Below are 17,281 nucleotides of genomic sequence, written 5' to 3' on the forward strand. Positions count from 1 at the left end.
CATAAAGTCTGAACGTGTGTGTGTTGTTAGTCCCAGCGTCACAAATGACAGAGAGATCCATTTTCAACAATTGTCAGATATTTAAATCAGCCTGTTAGTGTAAATCTTACTCTGCTTTATTCCTCTGCACTCGGTATCCATTGGCAACTATTTTTTTTTTAATAGGAATACATCAATGAAAGGACTATATTAGAACTTTTCATTTCAGATTCACATTCATGAGTTTTTCATTTTTTGCCAAGAATAGGATTTCATTCCGTAATTCGGCTCCACAACACCTTACATCTCCAACTTTAGCCAGGAATAGAATTTCATTCCTTTATTCGGCTCCCACACACCTTACATCTCCAACTTTCTCTCTCTTTTTTTTTATGTTGCTGATAGATACCTCGATTCAAGAGAATATATTCAAGCTCAATTCACACCTTCAAACATCTTTGTTCCCCACTTAAGTTTAAAATTTTCACCATCTTGTCATGCATGCTTTTAGTTCTAACATTCATGTAAAGAGAGTTCAATACTCGAAATAAAACTTCATGTCTCTACCACAGTAAGTGCTAAAGAAATGCGAGTACACGATCAACAGGGCCTGTCTCATCACTTCTTAATCATCCTTGGCTAACAAGTACTATATCGAATACTGTCGGCTGACACACAAACATATGCAAAACAACTAAAAATACATGCCAACGAACAATACCAACAAAACACCAACACGACAAAGACGACACAACACCCATCCACCCCCCAATACTAAAGTCGAGCAGTGTCCCCAATGCAGCAGACGATAGAAAAAGAGACAGATAGGCACAACAAAATGAATTCAGTAAACCCTAAGCTTGCAAGATAAATGAAAATAAATAAACTGAACGAAACGAAATGCGATAAAGAAAAGAAGGGATAGAAGTGACTCCCCTCTCACTGATCCTCCTCCTCGTGCGCCTCCAGGGGAACGACGCCAGCGTCCGGCTCTGGTGCATCGACGTAATGAAAATGGAACGGCGGCGGGAAGGCTGGCATAGGGGGCGGCATAAGAGCCGGGTCGATACCACTGTGGCTCAGGGACAGACGTAGCATGGCGTCAGTGGCGGTCTGATAAGTCTGACTCACAGCCTGCCACTGGAGCTGATGATCAGCAAATGCAGCAAATTCATCCATCCTCTCATGCAGAAGGCAACGTCTAGGTCGCGGGGCCGGTGGTGAAGGCTGCTCTGGCAGTGGATCAAAAGTTCAACTGTCCCAGATAGGGCCAAACTGATGGAACGCCTTCCGCCGTACTGCGGTCTTCTATAGCCAGTTGGCGTCATCGAGGGCCTTGATCGGTGGCAGCCACTCATCGTCGTCCTGAAAAACCACCCCAACGCTCGCACATAGTTCGGTGATAACATGGGGAAAGAATAATGCCACATTTGGATTATGGATGCTCAGCTGGATCTGTGAATGAATGATTTTTCCCGCGTTGAACGGCATATGTGTGATCAGTGCATATATCAACACTGCCCTTTCCCTCTGGACGTCACTCGTGTGCCCGACTGGCATCAATCGTGTGGTCAGAAAAGCATAACCATCGCCGCTGGGACAAGCAGATATCTTTCAGCGAAACAGGTGTGCGAATCCAGGTGTCTTCCACGGAGACCCCGGATAGCAGATGCGGCGCATCATCAACTCTAAAATCGGGTTCTGCCGCCCATGCCGTATACAACGAATAGTCCACCGCCGGTGTCTCAAGCACCCTATTAATTTCTGTTGAACTAAAATCCATCAATTTTCCTCTCACAACCGCCTTGCTGTCGCTCCGCTCAGCCGCATTGGCGTAAAATTCTCGCACCACTCGTGCCACTGCGGCTTGCGGTTGTGAACAAAATTTACCCCATCCTCTACTCGCAGTTTGTCTAATAATAAGAATATTCTGCTCAAGCTGGAAACCTCGCTCCCGAATCGGAGCGCGATGTATTTTCGCATGCTCATATCGTTCCCTAGCCGCAGTATTCACAAATAATTGGGAAGTATGAGATGACGAAGAAGAAGCACCGTGACTTACCCGAGCTTTTTTAGGTGCCATCGTTGTTGATTATTTGGGAAGCACAAGCAGCCCGGAGTAGGGGGCGTGTTGCCGGAGAATGCCTCGCCGGAAGAATGCATCGGTGGCTGGAAAAAGGATAGCGGCGGCCGGCGATTTCAGGGGTGACCGGAAGTTTAAAAGAGGGCCGGAGAATTTCGGTTCTTGACCGGAAGAATCTCTTCTTGACGCTTGGGGAAGGTGGAGAGACAAGCTTGTACCTGAGATTTGCACAAAAGAGGGGAATTGAGTGAGATTGAGAGAAGATTTGGGGAGGAGGCGGCGGAAATTGAGAAGTGGGAGGAGTAGGGTTCGAATGGGGAGAAGAACAGAAGTGCAGATTTTTAAATCTGCGCAATCCGCCCGGGCGGACATAAGTTTCCGCCCGGGTGGATAACCCTCGGCCTTAAAAATTTTTTCTGAAAAAGGGGCGCGCCCGGGTGGACATAAACATCCGCCCGGGCGGAAAACTTACGGCTTTTTGAATTTTTTTTTGAAAAGAAACGCGCCCGGGCGGACATAAACATCCGCCCGGGCGGAACCTTCACGGCTCTTCACATTTTTCTCTTTTTTTTATATAAAATAATAAGAACACAAACTAAAAATCGAATTAAAACGAGTAGAGAGGGAAAGAAAGGTAGTTCTCAATTTATAGTCGAGAGCTGGACTGTCGGTCAATTTCAGTTCGGATTGTCTTGGAACCGGGTGATTCCAAGTTGTGGCTCAATTGTGCCACCAATGTAGTGCTTCAGTCGCTGGTCATTGACCGTAAATGTCCCAGCCTTTCCATCTTGCAATTCTACAGCCCCCGATGGGTAAACGTTGGAAATCACGAATGGACCAGACCATTGTGACTTCAACTTTCCGGGAAATAGTCGCAACCGGAAGTTGTAGAGCAGGACGTTTTCACCTTCCCTGAATTCCCTCTCGACGATCCGTTTGTCATGAGCCTTCTTCGTTTTCTCCTTGTATGATAGCGCAAGATCATAGGCCAGATTCCGAAATTCCTCCAACTGGTCCAATTGAAGCAAACGTCGTTCATCTGCATCAGTAAAATTAAAGTTCAATGCTTTGGTGGCCCAGTATGCTCGATGCTCTAACTCTACAGGTAAATGACATGCTTTACCAAACAACAACCTATATGGTGTAGTGCCTATAGGCGTTTTAAAAACAGTCCTATATGCCCAAAGAGCATCATCTAACCTCATAGACCAGTCCTTCCGACTCACACCTACCATTTTCTCTAAAATCCGCTTGATCTCTCGGTTAGACACTTTCACTTGACCACTCGTCTGGGGGTGATAGGGGGTAGAGACTTTATGTGTGACCATATTTGCTCAAAATTTTTTCAAAGAGTTTGTTGCAAAAATGAGTGCCACAATCACTAATGATTGCTCGTGGTGTCCCAAACCTGTTAAAAATATTTTTCTTTAAAAATTTTAGGACCACTTGAGCATCATTAGTGGCATATGCTTCTGCCTCTACCCACTTAGACACATAGTCGACCGCCACCAAAATATATTTTTTTGTGAATGAGTTGGGAAACGGTCCCATTAAGTCTATTCCCCACACATCAAAAACCTCACACTCAATGATATTATTCAAAGGCATTTCATGACGGTTAGAGATGTTACCTGTCCGTTGGCATCTATCACATGCTATCACATAAGAACGAGCATCTTTAAAAAGGGTTGGCCAATAAAAGCCACATTCAAGTATCTTCGATGCCGTCCTTGTTGGTTCAAAATGACCACCTACCTCACGGTCGTGGCAATGGTTGAGAATTTGACCAAACTCTTCCTCTGCAACACACCTTCTTATCATGACATCTGCACAAATCTTAAACAAGAACGGTTCCTCCCAAAAATAATACTTCACGTCAGAAAAAAATTTCTTTCGTTGGTGAAACAATAGATTTGGTGGGGGTGTGCCTGTGACAAGAAAGTTAGCAAAATTTGCATACCAAGGACAATGTTTCACCTCAAACAGTTGCTCGTCAGGAAACCAATCATTAATGGCATGATCTACATAGTCATTACTAATAAGCTCCAGTCTAGACAAGTCATCTGCCACCACATTCTTAACACCCTTCTTAGCTTTTATTTCTAAATCAAATTCTTGTAATAATAAAATCCACCGAAGTAGGCGTGGCTTTGCATCTTTCTTAGCAAGTAAATGCTTAAGTGCAGAGTGGTCGGTGTAAACAATGACTTTGGACAAAACAAGATATGAGTGAAATTTGTCAAGAGCAAATACTACTGCAAGTAATTCCTTTTCAGTTGTCGCATAATTCAATTGAGCCTCATCTAGGGTCTTACTTGCGTAGTAAATTGTGTGAAATACCTTGTTTTGCCGCTGGCTAAGCACAGCTCCCACCGCAGTATCACTTGCATCGCACATGATCTTGAATGGTAGATCCCAATCTGGTGCCACCAAGACAGGAGCCGTCACCAAGCGCTCCTTCGTATGCCTGTAAACAGTGAGAATTAAAATCAAAGGGCACATCTTTCATAAGTAAGGAAGATAGAGGTTTGGCAATTTTAGAAAATCTTTGATAAAACGCCGATAAAAACCGGCGTGGCCTAGAAAACTTCTAACTCCCTTTATGGATGCCGGAGGTGGTAAGTTCTTGATAACTTCAACCTTTGCCTTATCCACCTCTATTCTATGCCCTGATATCTTGTGCCCCAATACTATGCCTTCTTGTACCATAAAATGGCACTTCTCCCAATTCAGTACCAAATTCGTCTCCTCACATCTCATCAATACCACCTTCAAGTTCTGCAAACGGTCATCAAAAGAAGAGCCAAAAATCGAGAAGTCATCCATAAAAATTTCAAGAAAAGTTTCCATCATATCATTGAATATAGCAGTCATGCAGCGCTGAAATGTAGCAGGGGCATTGCACAAACCAAAGGGCATCCGTCTAAAAGCAAAAGTGCCATAAGGATAAGTGAAAGTGGTTTTCTGTTGGTCCTCCGGCGCAATCATAATTTGGCCCTGAATACCCATCCAAAAAAAAATAGAACTCATGACCCGCTAACCTCTCAAGCATTTGATCAATAAAGGGCAGTGGAAAGTGATATTTAGTGGTATCAACATTTAATTTCCTATAATCAATGCACACACGCCATCCCGTAATTGTCCTAGTGGGTATTAATTCATTTTGTTCATTTGTGATTACAGTAATCCCACCTTTTTTCGGCACACACTGAATAGGACTTACCCATGCACTATCAAATATAAGATAGATAATACCTGCATCAAGGAGTTTGATAGTTTCTGCTTTTACTACCTCTTGCATCTTTGGATTTAATCTTCTCTGAGGTTGCACAAGAGGTGAGTACTTATCTTCCATCAAGATCTTGTGCATGCAGACTGATGGATTTATTCCTTTGATATCCGCCACCTTCCACGCAAAAGCACTCTTGTGTGCTTTCAAAACTTCCAACAGTTTGTCCTCATCACATCTGTCAAATCAGCAGAAATAATGATAGGTAAAGTGTTATTCTCACCTAGGTATACGTACTTTAGATGTGGAGGCAATGGTTTTAGCTCGAGTGTCGGTGGCTCCTCCAGGCTTGACTTCTGTGGGATCAAGTCTCTTCGATCTCCTAAGTCCTCTAATCTCATCCTCATTGGCCTCTTCCATGGCTGGTTGGCATTGAGGTATGCCACTATTTTGGCTTTCTCGGCATCCAATTCATCATCTCTTAATTCAGTAGTGAGAGTTGCTTCCAACGGGTCCCTAAGAGCATCCTGCACATAGTTAGACACAAGAGCATCAAAAGCATCAATTCTATAACAACTATCAGAAAATGCAATGTGTGCTTAAGTGCATTGAAAACATCAAAATTAATCTCTTCCTCGCCCACTCTCAATCTCAACTTCCCTTCTTGAACATCAATCAGGGCCTTGCCAGTCGCAAGGAACGGTCTCCCCAAAATCAAGGGCATCTCCACATCCTCCTCCATATCAAGTACCACAAAATCTGCAGGAAATATGAATTTGTCCACCTTTACCAAGACGTCCTCTATGACCCCTCGCGGGTATTTGACAGATCTGTCTGCTAGTTGCAAGGACATCCTTGTTGGTTTAGGTTCTCGTAATCCGAGCTTCCTAAATACAGATAAGGGCATGAGATTAATACTTGCACCAAGATCACATAAAGCCTTGTGAAAAACAACATCACCAATCATGCAAGGAATAGAAAAACTCCCTGGATCATTTAGTTTCGGTGGGATTTTGTTTTGCACCAAAGCAGAGCAATTTTTCGTTAAGTTCACCGTCATGTGATCCTCCAATTTCCTCTTGTTAGCTAATACGTCTTTCAAAAATTTAGCATAACTAGGCATTTGCATTAAAGCATCGGCAAAAGGAATATTGATATGCAATTTTTTGAATACCTCAAGAAACTTACCGAATTGTGCATCAAGTTTTGCCTTTTTTAATGCTGCAGGAAAAGGTGGAGGGATAACAATTTTAGATTGTGCAGTGGGTGCTGGTGTTGAGTTGGAAGACTTACCTTTTAATGACTCAGTCTGTTCATCATGTGCTTGAGTTTTTTCTGTTCCTCTGGTCTCTAAGATCTTTCCACTCTTCAACTCGATCACCTTCACTTGCTCCTTTGAATTGGTCTCTGTGTTACTTGGCAAGGTGCCCGGATCTCGATTTGCTATCATCTTTGCCAACTGTCCAATCTGATTCTCTAGCCCCTTTATTGATGCATCTTGATTTTGGAGTCTAGTTTCAGTGGCCGAGATAAACTTAGACATCATCTGCTCTAAGTTGGACCTTTCTTCCCTAGGAGGATCAGATCTGTACATCGGTTGTTTCCCGTATGGTTGTCCTCCTTGTGGTTGAGTCTGATTGCCTTGACCACCCCATGAGAAGTTGGGGTGTTGTCTCCATCCAGGATTGTATGTATTTGAAAAAAGATCATTCCTTGGACGGTTGTGGACTCCCACTTGATTCACTGGTGCCTCATTTTGCACATAGAAGGGATTGTCATCTTGATAGTCTTTCACAAAATGTTCATCTCCACACTTTTCACAGAATATCTCTTGAAGACGCATAGCTGTGCCACCCATGTTCAAGCCATCTAGTTTCCTGTTCAAAACAACAAGTTGTGCAGTAATAGCAGAAAGGTCAGTTACCAACTCCTGCACTTCTCCGCTGGTTGTTCCTTTCAGATTGAGGATGATAGCTGCTAGCAGCCATCTCCTCCAACAGCTCATATCCCTCTTCAGCAGTCTTCCTCAGTAGGTTTCCACAAGCAGCAACATCTATCATAGTGCGATTAGGAGTAAGCAAGCCATAATAGAAGGTTTGAACGACTAACCCAAGTGGTAGTTCGTGATGAGGGCATCTTCGCAATAGATCTTTGAAGCGCTCTCATGCCTCATATAAAGAATCCTGGTCGAATTGAGCAAATGTGGTGATGTCTGCCCGCAGCTTCATGGTCTTAGATGGAGGAAAGTATTTAATTAGAAACGCTTTCGCCATGTCCTCCCATGTGGTGATTGAACCTACAGGAAAACAATTCAACCATGCTTTAGCTTTATCACGTAGGGAGAAAGGAAATAAATGCAACCTAACAGCATCATCAGAAACTCCATTAAATTTAAAAGTGTCGCAAATTTCGAGAAAATCTGCGATGTGCGTGTTTGGGTCATCTACTGCAGATCCTCCAAACTGGACTGTGTTCTGAATCATCTGAATTATAGCTGGTTTGATTTCAAAGTGGTTTGCCCGCACAATAGGCCTCACAATGCTGGGGTGTGCTCCATCCAAAGAATGTTGGGCATAGTCCAGCATCAGTATGCGGCGTGGCATCTCAACATGTCTAGCATCATGGTGTTCCTCCTCATGATCGTGTTCGTGCCTCTCCATCAGTTCCTTCAGTCTCTGCTGCTGTCTTCTCCTGCGGAAAGTTCTTTCAATTTCAGGGTCAAACTGCTCAAGCTCCACGTCAAGTGAATTTGGCATGCACTGAAAAAGATATCTGTAATAAAATATGGAGTGTTAGTTCAAAAAATTATGAAACAATACTAAAGAGAATAACTAAAAATAAAATTGTGAATTAACAATCCCCGACAACGGCGCCAAAAACTTGATCGAGCAAAACTTGCACTGTGGAATCCTTAATAAAAATATGGTTTTGTGCTCAAAATTAATCGCAAGTGCACGATGTCAAGTAATAGTATAATGTACGTGAGTACGAGTATCGTTCCACTGAAGACTGTATTTAACAATTATTATTTTCAATTATTAAATCTTTAGCAACGAAAAATTGGTTGGTTGATTAGTACTACTATGATCAAATAAGTACGCAAATAAAATTATTCAAGAATTGATTAATGAAATATAGTATCTAAAATGGTTAATTAAAAATTCAATGAAAAATAGATTTGTTGGGAATATTGGTTCACCTGCCCATCGTTAATTAATTAATTCGTTCGATATTGATTAAATGCTTCCGACAGGATTTCCTATTCAATTGAACACACTCTCTCGAGCTATGCCAAACTAATTCTACTCAATGAAGTAATTAAATGTCTTTAATTATTTATCAAGAGTGAATTGCATGTCGATCTATGAAATCCCCTAGTTTTCGACCCTTAGGATTATAACTATCGGCACGTATTCAATTTCATATATCTATGTAAATTGTAGATCCACGGATTATACTATTTGTTCCTATCACAAGTTATTCTCTCGAACCCACTCGCAATATAAAATTGTTATTAAAGTTAGCTACGCTTTAACAACACGATAAAACAATAGTATACTCAAGAATAAATCAGAAATCGATATGTAAATTAATTATATCAAAACTTGGGGTAGGATCCCCTTAAATCCCAACAAATATTAAAGGTTTAGCTACTCGAATTCATATTAGACATGAACAAAACAATGTTTGAATGATAAAAACTAGATTAGAAATACTAGGCTCGACGAAAATGCAAGGATCGACGCCCGGAAATCTTCGAAGCTTCAATCCAGGCGCGAAAATCTCTCCAAAGCTTGTGACGGCTGCTCAATGAAGTCTGAATGCCCCTAAAAACATCCAACTCCCCTTCCCATATCATCCACTTTTAGAAAATAAGAAATGGAATCGTCCAGAATTTTTTCCAAAATTACGAGCGCGCCCGGGCGGACATAAGTTTCCGCCCGGGCTGATGGTCTTCGCAGATTCTTCTCTTTTCTTTCTTCTTTGGCGCGCCCGGGCGGACATAAGTTTCCGCCCGGGCGAATGACTTGCGCAGATCTCGAATTTTTATCACACCTTGGAGCGCCCGGGCGGATGGCCATGTGCGCCCGGGCGGATTGCTTTCAAATTTTTCTTTAAATTTTCTTTTTATTCTCGACTCACCTGCATTTTCACCAACTAAACTCATGAGTAACAAGAAACATAAATTATGCTAAAATAACACAAAATGTCTGACATCTAAATGATAAATGCAACACAATGTGACATAACATGATACACAAAAACACGTAAAATCCACCTCTATCAAGCAACTACATTTTTTTCCCAATCAAGTCAAAGCAATGGAAAAATTTTATTTATCCACAAGCTCATTTTATTCCATGCTGGATTTTATGCCCAAATTCTTATAATTTATATTGGACCTTTGTTGGAAACTAAATTTCGGTTGTTTGACAAACTAAGTGCTTAAATCGATTGGATTAACTGATCAAGAAGTTTGCGAGTAACTGAACAAATACTCAAACTGACAGTTGCCTATAACTGAATATTAATGCGCAAACGCAACTGAACCAGCTGAACTAAACTTACACAGACGATTAACTAATCAGTTGGAAAGTGATCAGTTGCTATATTCAGTTGTGAGCTTATCAACCATTGTTTTTCAGCTGATCCTTCAGCTGTACATGTCATCAGTTAACGAAAAGGACATTCAACCGACAAATAGTACAAAAGCAGACTGTAACTTATAGTGAGATCGTCGCATTTCAGAAAAAAGCTGCAGTGTACGAATGTCAGAAGAATATTGACGTGTCAAACAACAGATATAAAGATTCAAATTATATTGATTATTACCGTTGAAGAGAAACCTATAAATAGCAGAGAAGAGCAGTTCAAAAACAACGATTCACCATCTATCATTCTTGTTGTTACTCTGATGAAACTTTCGCTCATATTCAAAGAATTTGAAGCTCACACTTATCTGGTATATTCGTAGCATTCTAGGCTACTTTTCGAGCTTACAAGCACAAATCATCTTATTATAAAATCGATCTGAAAAGAGATAATTGTGCTAAGTCCAGTTGACTACTGTGAAATAGTTTATAAACTAAGAGTTTCAGTTTTAGCATTGTTAAGTCCAAACTGAAGTGGGTCTGTACAAGTGTTTGTATCGATCAAAGTCTTTTAGTGGATATCCTATCCTTGTGATAGAAGGGGTAACGTAGGAATGATTGAAATCTCCGAACATTCATAAAATCTCGAGTATTCTTTTATCAGTTTTCATTCTATCTATCAGTCAGTTTATTTCCGCACTTTATTGTTAACTGATTGATATCGACTGACAAGATTCCGAGTTTCAGTTTGTCACTAAACTGACTCAACTTTCGAAAAGATTGTAAAATATCGAGAGTGTTTATTCAACCCCCCTTCTAAATACTTCTTCACCAGTTAATCGTTCTTATCAAGTGGTATCAGAGCAGCTAAATCTTTTCTCAGAATATTCTTATCCTCAAAACTGATCAACGTCTTCATTCAGTAAAATACCAATGTTTTCCAGATAAGATTTCGATGACCGGAAAATCATAATGCAGGCTCACTTAGCTGCACAAGACGACGATATTTGGTATGTCATTATTGAAGGACCTATGAAAATCTTAAAGGCAAATACAACAGTTGCAATAACTGATGGGGCACCTCATCGCATTGAGAAATCCAGAGAGGAATGTACAACTGAAGATAAGAGAAAAGCCAACCTTGACAATGTGGCTAAGGGGACATCTTATACAAAACGCTGGATAAAGTCACTTTCAGCAAAATCAAAATGTGCAAAACTGTTAAAGAGATATGGGAGAAAATGATTCAGCTTTGTGAAGGAAACGAACAAACCGAGGAGAACAAGCTATCAGTTGCTGTTCAGAAATTTGATAATATCAAGATGAAAGTTGGAGAATCCTTGCTCAAATATGATGAGAGGGTCAGTGGTATTATAAACGAGCTGAATGCACTTGGAAAGGTGTATTTGAACAAAGAAATAACACTGAAGGTGGTCATAGGTCTTCCTAAAGAATGAGACGTTAAGACCATGGCTATGCGTGAATCAAAGGACCTTAACAAGGTTGAACTTCATGATTTGTTTGCTGATCTAAAGGCATATGAGTTTGAACTACAAACCAGAGAAGGGGAACCTTCTACATCAAATGTCACAACTGCTGTTAAGCTGGAACCAACTTGTTCAGTTGACAAATCTGCGGATCAGCTGAGCAATGACGTAATGTCATTGTTTGTCAAGAAGTTCGGAAGGTTTATGAGGAGAAATCAGGGAAAATTCCAGAAATAATATCAGAAAAATCAATTCAAAGAAGAAACCTATGCTTGCTACAATTGTGGCAAAACTGGCCATTTCATTGCTGACTGCCCCAAGCCAAAGAAGGATAGTCGATGTTCAACTGAAAAAGAAAAGAAGCCCTATGAGCACAGAAAAAGAACCAGGGATGACAAGAAATCTCTCAGAAAGAAACATGAAGTGCTTCTAGCTGAGGAGAGTAAGTCGAAGTGGGCAGAAACTGACAGCGATGAGTTAGAACCTGAAAGCCCAATCAGTTCAAGTGATGATGAAGAAGAAGTCAGGTGCTTAATGGCAGATGATGCTGAACTAAAGTCAACAAGTGAACATGTATTTGATTTCAGCTCTACTGATTTCATTAGTGAGGAAATCATCATCACATTGCATGACATGGTAAATGAGTATTACAATCTTGCCCGATCATTTGAGAAGGTCAGAGCTGATCAAAATGATCCCAATGATAAAAAAATTGAAACTGATGAGTCAGTTGAAGTGTTAAATCTAAAAAAAGAGATTGTAAAGCAAAAAGCTGAAATGATTGAGAACCAAGCTTTGATATATCAATTAAAAACTGAAATTTCTAAACATACTGAACTGATTCAAGCTTGGAACAAGTCTTCAGTTACTTTGACTGAAATGCAAAATTCACAAAAATCAGTTGATGATAAAACTTGTTTAGGCTTTAACAGTCATGTTGAAAATTCTGCGAGTGATACACAGCCAAGGTTGAATAAAAACAAAGGAAAGTACATTACCTTTGTAAAATCAACTATGTTAAACGAATTCTCAGAACCAAGTAAACCAACTGTTCAATCCACTGAAAGTAAGAACAAAACCAAAGGTAAAACTGTAGGTAAGAGTAAGCTTATCCATGGTAACTTTACAATCAAAGATGTTTTACTAGTTGAGAATTTGAAGTATAACTTGATTAGCATAAGTCAGTTATGCGACAATAATTTCTCAGTTCAGTTTGACAAACACACTTGTTCAGTTAGAGACTCAACTGATGAAGTCATCCTAACTGGCAATCGTTGTTGAAATACTTACAAAGTCAGTTGAACCGATCAACCTCATGCACCAGTTTGTTTCATTGCTTCCAAATCTTCGAAAAACTGGTTGTGACATAAGAGGTTGAACCACTTAAACTTTAAATCTATTTCCTATCTGAGTAACCATGATCTTGTAACTGGTTTGCCCAAAATAGATTTCTCCAAGGATAAAATTTGTTCGAAAAGACTTTTAAATGAAAAATCAGTTGGGATTGATCGAATAAGGTCTGATCGAGGGACTGAATTCATCAATAAAAATTTTTCACAATTCTTAGAAAATGCTGGAATTAAGCATGAGCTCTCAGCAGAAAGAACCACTCATCAAAATGGTGTAGCTGAGAGAAGAAATCAGACCCTTAAAGAAGCTGCTAGAACAATGCTTGCTGATTCTGGTATTTCTCAAAGGTTTTGGGCAGAAGCAGTAACACTGCATGTTACACTCAGAACAGATCAATGATTAATAAGAATCATTTAAAAACATCATATGAGATCTGGCATGGACACAAAAGTGTGGTTTCATATTTCAAAATATTCGGCTGCAGATATTTTATTCTTGATAATGGCAAAAATCATTTAAAAGCTTTTGATGCTAAATCTGCAGAGAGAATATTTCTTGAATATTCATCAGTTAGTAAAGCGTTTATAATTTTTAATAAAAGCTCTTTAAATGTTGAAGAATCAATTCATGTTGTATTTGATGCATCTGTGCTAACTGATAAGCCAACTGATCTAGTTGAGCTAGTTTATCGATTTACAGATATCAGTTTGGAGGATGATAATGAAGAAGATAATAATATCAATCGAAACATCCTTCAAACACCTGAACCAGAAGTACTGGATCAATCAGTTGAACATGAAGTTGTTCCTGATAATCAGTTGGTGGAGCATGTTGATAATAATTAGTTACCAACTGATACAGCTCCAACTGAAACTGAAGAAAGCATTCAGTTGCCAACTGAAGCAGTTGCTGATTTGGACTTGACAAATAGAGAGCTCAGATGGAAGAAATCACATCCTCCAGAATTAGTGATAGGTAATCCATCTGATCCGGTAAGAACTAGAAATCAAATGCTTAATTTATTTATTCATTCAGCTTTTGTTTCACAACTGGAACCGAAGAAAACTGACGAAGCTCTTGCTGATCCTAACTGGATAAATGCAATGCAAGAAGAGCTCAATCAGTTTACCCATAACAATGTCGGGAACTTAGTTCCAAGACCAATTTGTAAAACTATTATAGGTACAAAATGGATATTCAGAAACAAACTGAACGAAGATGGTTCAGTTGCACGCAACAAAGCAAGACTTGTGGCACATGGATACAGGAAAGAAAAATGAATTGACTACGATGAAACGTATGCACCCGTTGCAACACTGGAAGCAATCAGAATGTTCCTTGCCTATGCATCATTCAAGAATTTTAAAGTCTATCAGATGGACGTGAAAAATGCCTTTCTGAATGGTCAGTTCCAAGAAGAAGTTTATTTTGAACAACCACCAGGTTTTATCGATCACTATTTTCCTGATCATGTCTATCATCTGAACAAAGATTTGTATGGTCTCAAACAAGCTTCAAGAGCTTGGTATGAGACACTTTCAAAATTCTTAACTGATCATGATTTTACTGTAAGATCAGTTGATTGGACTTTGTTCAAATCTCTAAAAATGATCATATTTTACTTGTATAAATTTATGTTGATGATATTATTTTTGGGTTAAATAACCCCAAATTATGTGATAAGTTTGCCATGTTAATGCATGACAAATTTGAGATGAGTATGATGGGTGAACTGACATTTTTCCTCGGTCTGCAAGTGAAGCAACTGGAAACTGGTATTTTTATCAGTCAGATCAAATATACAAAAGAATTGCTTAAAAAATTTGGCATGGAAACCTGTTCAGCTGCAAGTACTCCCATGAGTTCATCAGTTAAACTTGACAATGATCAAGAGGGAATATCAGTTGAGACGACACTCTATAGAGGTTTAATAGGTTCATTATTGTACCTAACCGCTAGTCATCCTGATATTGTATTTGCTGTTTGTATGTGTGCTAGATTTCAAACAAATCCTAAACAATCGCATTTTTCAGCTGCCAAACATATTTTAAAATTTATTAAAGGCACACAAAATGTGGGATTATGGTATGCTAAAGACTCTTCTTTCAATTTAGTTGGATATTCAGATGCAAATTATGCAGGATGTAAGCTAGATCGTAAAAGCACCAGTGGATCATGTCAGTTTCTAGGAGACAGACTGATCTCATGGTTCAACAAGAAGCAAACATTCATAGCTACTTTCACAACTGAAGCAGAATACCTTGATGCTGGAAGTTGCTGTGCCCAACTGTTTTGGATCCAGCAATAACTGAAAGATTATGGAGTCGATGGTAAAGAATCTTCAATATTTTGTGACAATACAAGCACAATTGAGATCACATACAATTCAGTTATTCACTCAAGGACCAAGCACATTGATGTCAGACATCATTTCATCAGAGATCATGCTCTGAAGAAAGCTATCAGACTGGAGTATGTTCCAACTGAACAAGTTTCGGACATTTTCACCAAACCACTACCAGAGACTAAGTTTTCTTACTTTCGGAATATACTTGGTTTAATTGATTTAACTTGATTATATCAGTTTTGTTGTTATTTTATTGATTATTATTTATAACTGATCAGTTAGTCTTTTATCAAGAAGTAACTGCTCAGTTAGTCAGTTGTCAGTTAATATCATTTCAGTCAGCTGTTATCAGTTAGTGATTTTCGACTGACATTAGTTTGTTTGCAGAAAAGTAAAAGAGACAACAATGAATAGAAACTGAAATTTTATTGCTGACAAAATCGAAACCAAGTTACACGATCCATGTGTACTGCAGTGGCATCTTGCCAAACAGTCAACCAGTTATTCAAATCATGACTCCTAATACTTCTTAAGGTTTCTGTAGTAGAAATACTTTCAAGCAACTGTCATTCCTTACATAACATCATATGAATTAGCAGATCATCTTTGATAAGCTCGGAAATATGATCGACTTGAGCAAGTCTCTTATATTTCCTTGAAATTGATCTCTGCTTAGCAATAGCAGGAAATTCACCACTGTGGATTGATTGGAGTTCATGAGCTGTAGTCCAAACAGACATAACTTCTGAAAAGACGTACTCTTCAACAGCCTTCTTAAATCGTTGAAAGCGATAAGGTGTCCATAAAGGATGAGGGATGTGGGTACTGCTTTCACAATCCATTGAAGTTCTAAATGTTATTTTCAAATAACAAACGGTCTTATTTATAGATAGATATTGAAGAGACAGGAGGAAGACAAAGAGTCATCAGTTACTAAACATATTTAATTGATCCAGACTAAGTTTTTCTTACCCTTACTTTAATTTCATGCATATATTGAGGGGGAATATTAGATTTATAAAGTTAACTGAGAAGAAATTAGTCAGTTGGTCTTCAACTGAACTGATTCGGTTCTCAACTGGTCAGTCAGCTGCTGACATAACTGATCTTCTCCAATAAGTTAACAGATTAATCGTATAATATTCCATATTAAGTGAAGTGACTGTTTTTTTCCCATTTAATTGCTGTCTTTCAATGTATAGTATTTTAAAACGTGGACCCATGCAATCCATTTATATTCTTCACACTTTTTTATCAAAATTTTTCTGGACTAACACGTGTCCAAAAATTTGAACAGTCACATACATATGTACTAAACCCCGTCCCATTTCAGTTTTTCCGTCTTACACGCACATCAGCATTTAGAGCAAATCACTACTCAAACTTATTCTCTTTCGCAGATTACAATTCACTCAAATGGCCAACCAAGTTCCTGCTCACATTCTCAATGCTATGGCTGTTGATTTTGATTCAGTATTGACTGTGAAGGATGAAGGCGTCAATAATATCTTTCTCAAACTAAAAGCAGCCGGGCTGAAGGGATTTCTGGGAAAATTTTCCCAAGAAATTTATCTGAAGGAGATTCAAGACTTCTATGCTAATGGATACATCACTACTGATGACAAAATCGCTACTACTGTCAATGCTCAGTTGCTGATTATTGATGAAGACTTCTTCAGCAATCTATTTCAACTGCCTACTGAGGGGCTTGCATATATCACTGAACTGAAGGCATCTGATGTTGAAGAGATGCAAACCCTTCTTTTTGCTGATGGTCGGAAGATCAAGGTTTCCGATCCCAAGAAGGAGCTGAAGCCAGAGGTACAATTGCTGGCTGATATTGTAGCCAAGGGACTATTGGCAAAGGCAAGATCCTTTGCTGCACTAACTCTGAAAAAATTTCAGGCCATGACTGCAATCATAACTGACAGGAAGATGAACTGGAAGAACACTATTTTCAATATCTTGAAGAATATGTTCCAATCAACCAAGCAATCCAAGGGCTATGCAGTGCAACTCAGCTATATGCTGAAGGTGAAGGGGTTAGTGGGTGATGCTGCTGAGAAATCATGCAAGTTCAAAGTTTTCGATGCTAAGAATGTCCAGCCACCGAAGCTCAAATTGAACATGTTTCCTGAGCAGTTTTTGAAAGTAAAGAAAGAGATTGGGATGCAGGGAGCTCCCAAATCAGTTAAGAAAGCCCGTATGGAGGTT

General features: G+C 39.4%; 1 non-coding gene across 1 annotated transcript; it reads left to right on the top strand.

Moving 5' to 3' along the window:
* The first annotated feature begins 7,409 nt into the window (after window positions 1–7,409).
* On the top strand, window positions 7,410–7,515 carry LOC142521435 (small nucleolar RNA R71). The gene has a single exon (XR_012814188.1). It is a non-coding gene; the product is annotated as a small nucleolar RNA R71 (small nucleolar RNA).
* Window positions 7,516–17,281: the final 9,766 nt, after the last annotated feature.

The sequence above is a fragment of the Primulina tabacum genome, chromosome 1, assembly GCF_025594145.1.
Source record: "Primulina tabacum isolate GXHZ01 chromosome 1, ASM2559414v2, whole genome shotgun sequence".
NCBI classification, from domain to species: Eukaryota; Viridiplantae; Streptophyta; class Magnoliopsida; order Lamiales; family Gesneriaceae; genus Primulina; species Primulina tabacum.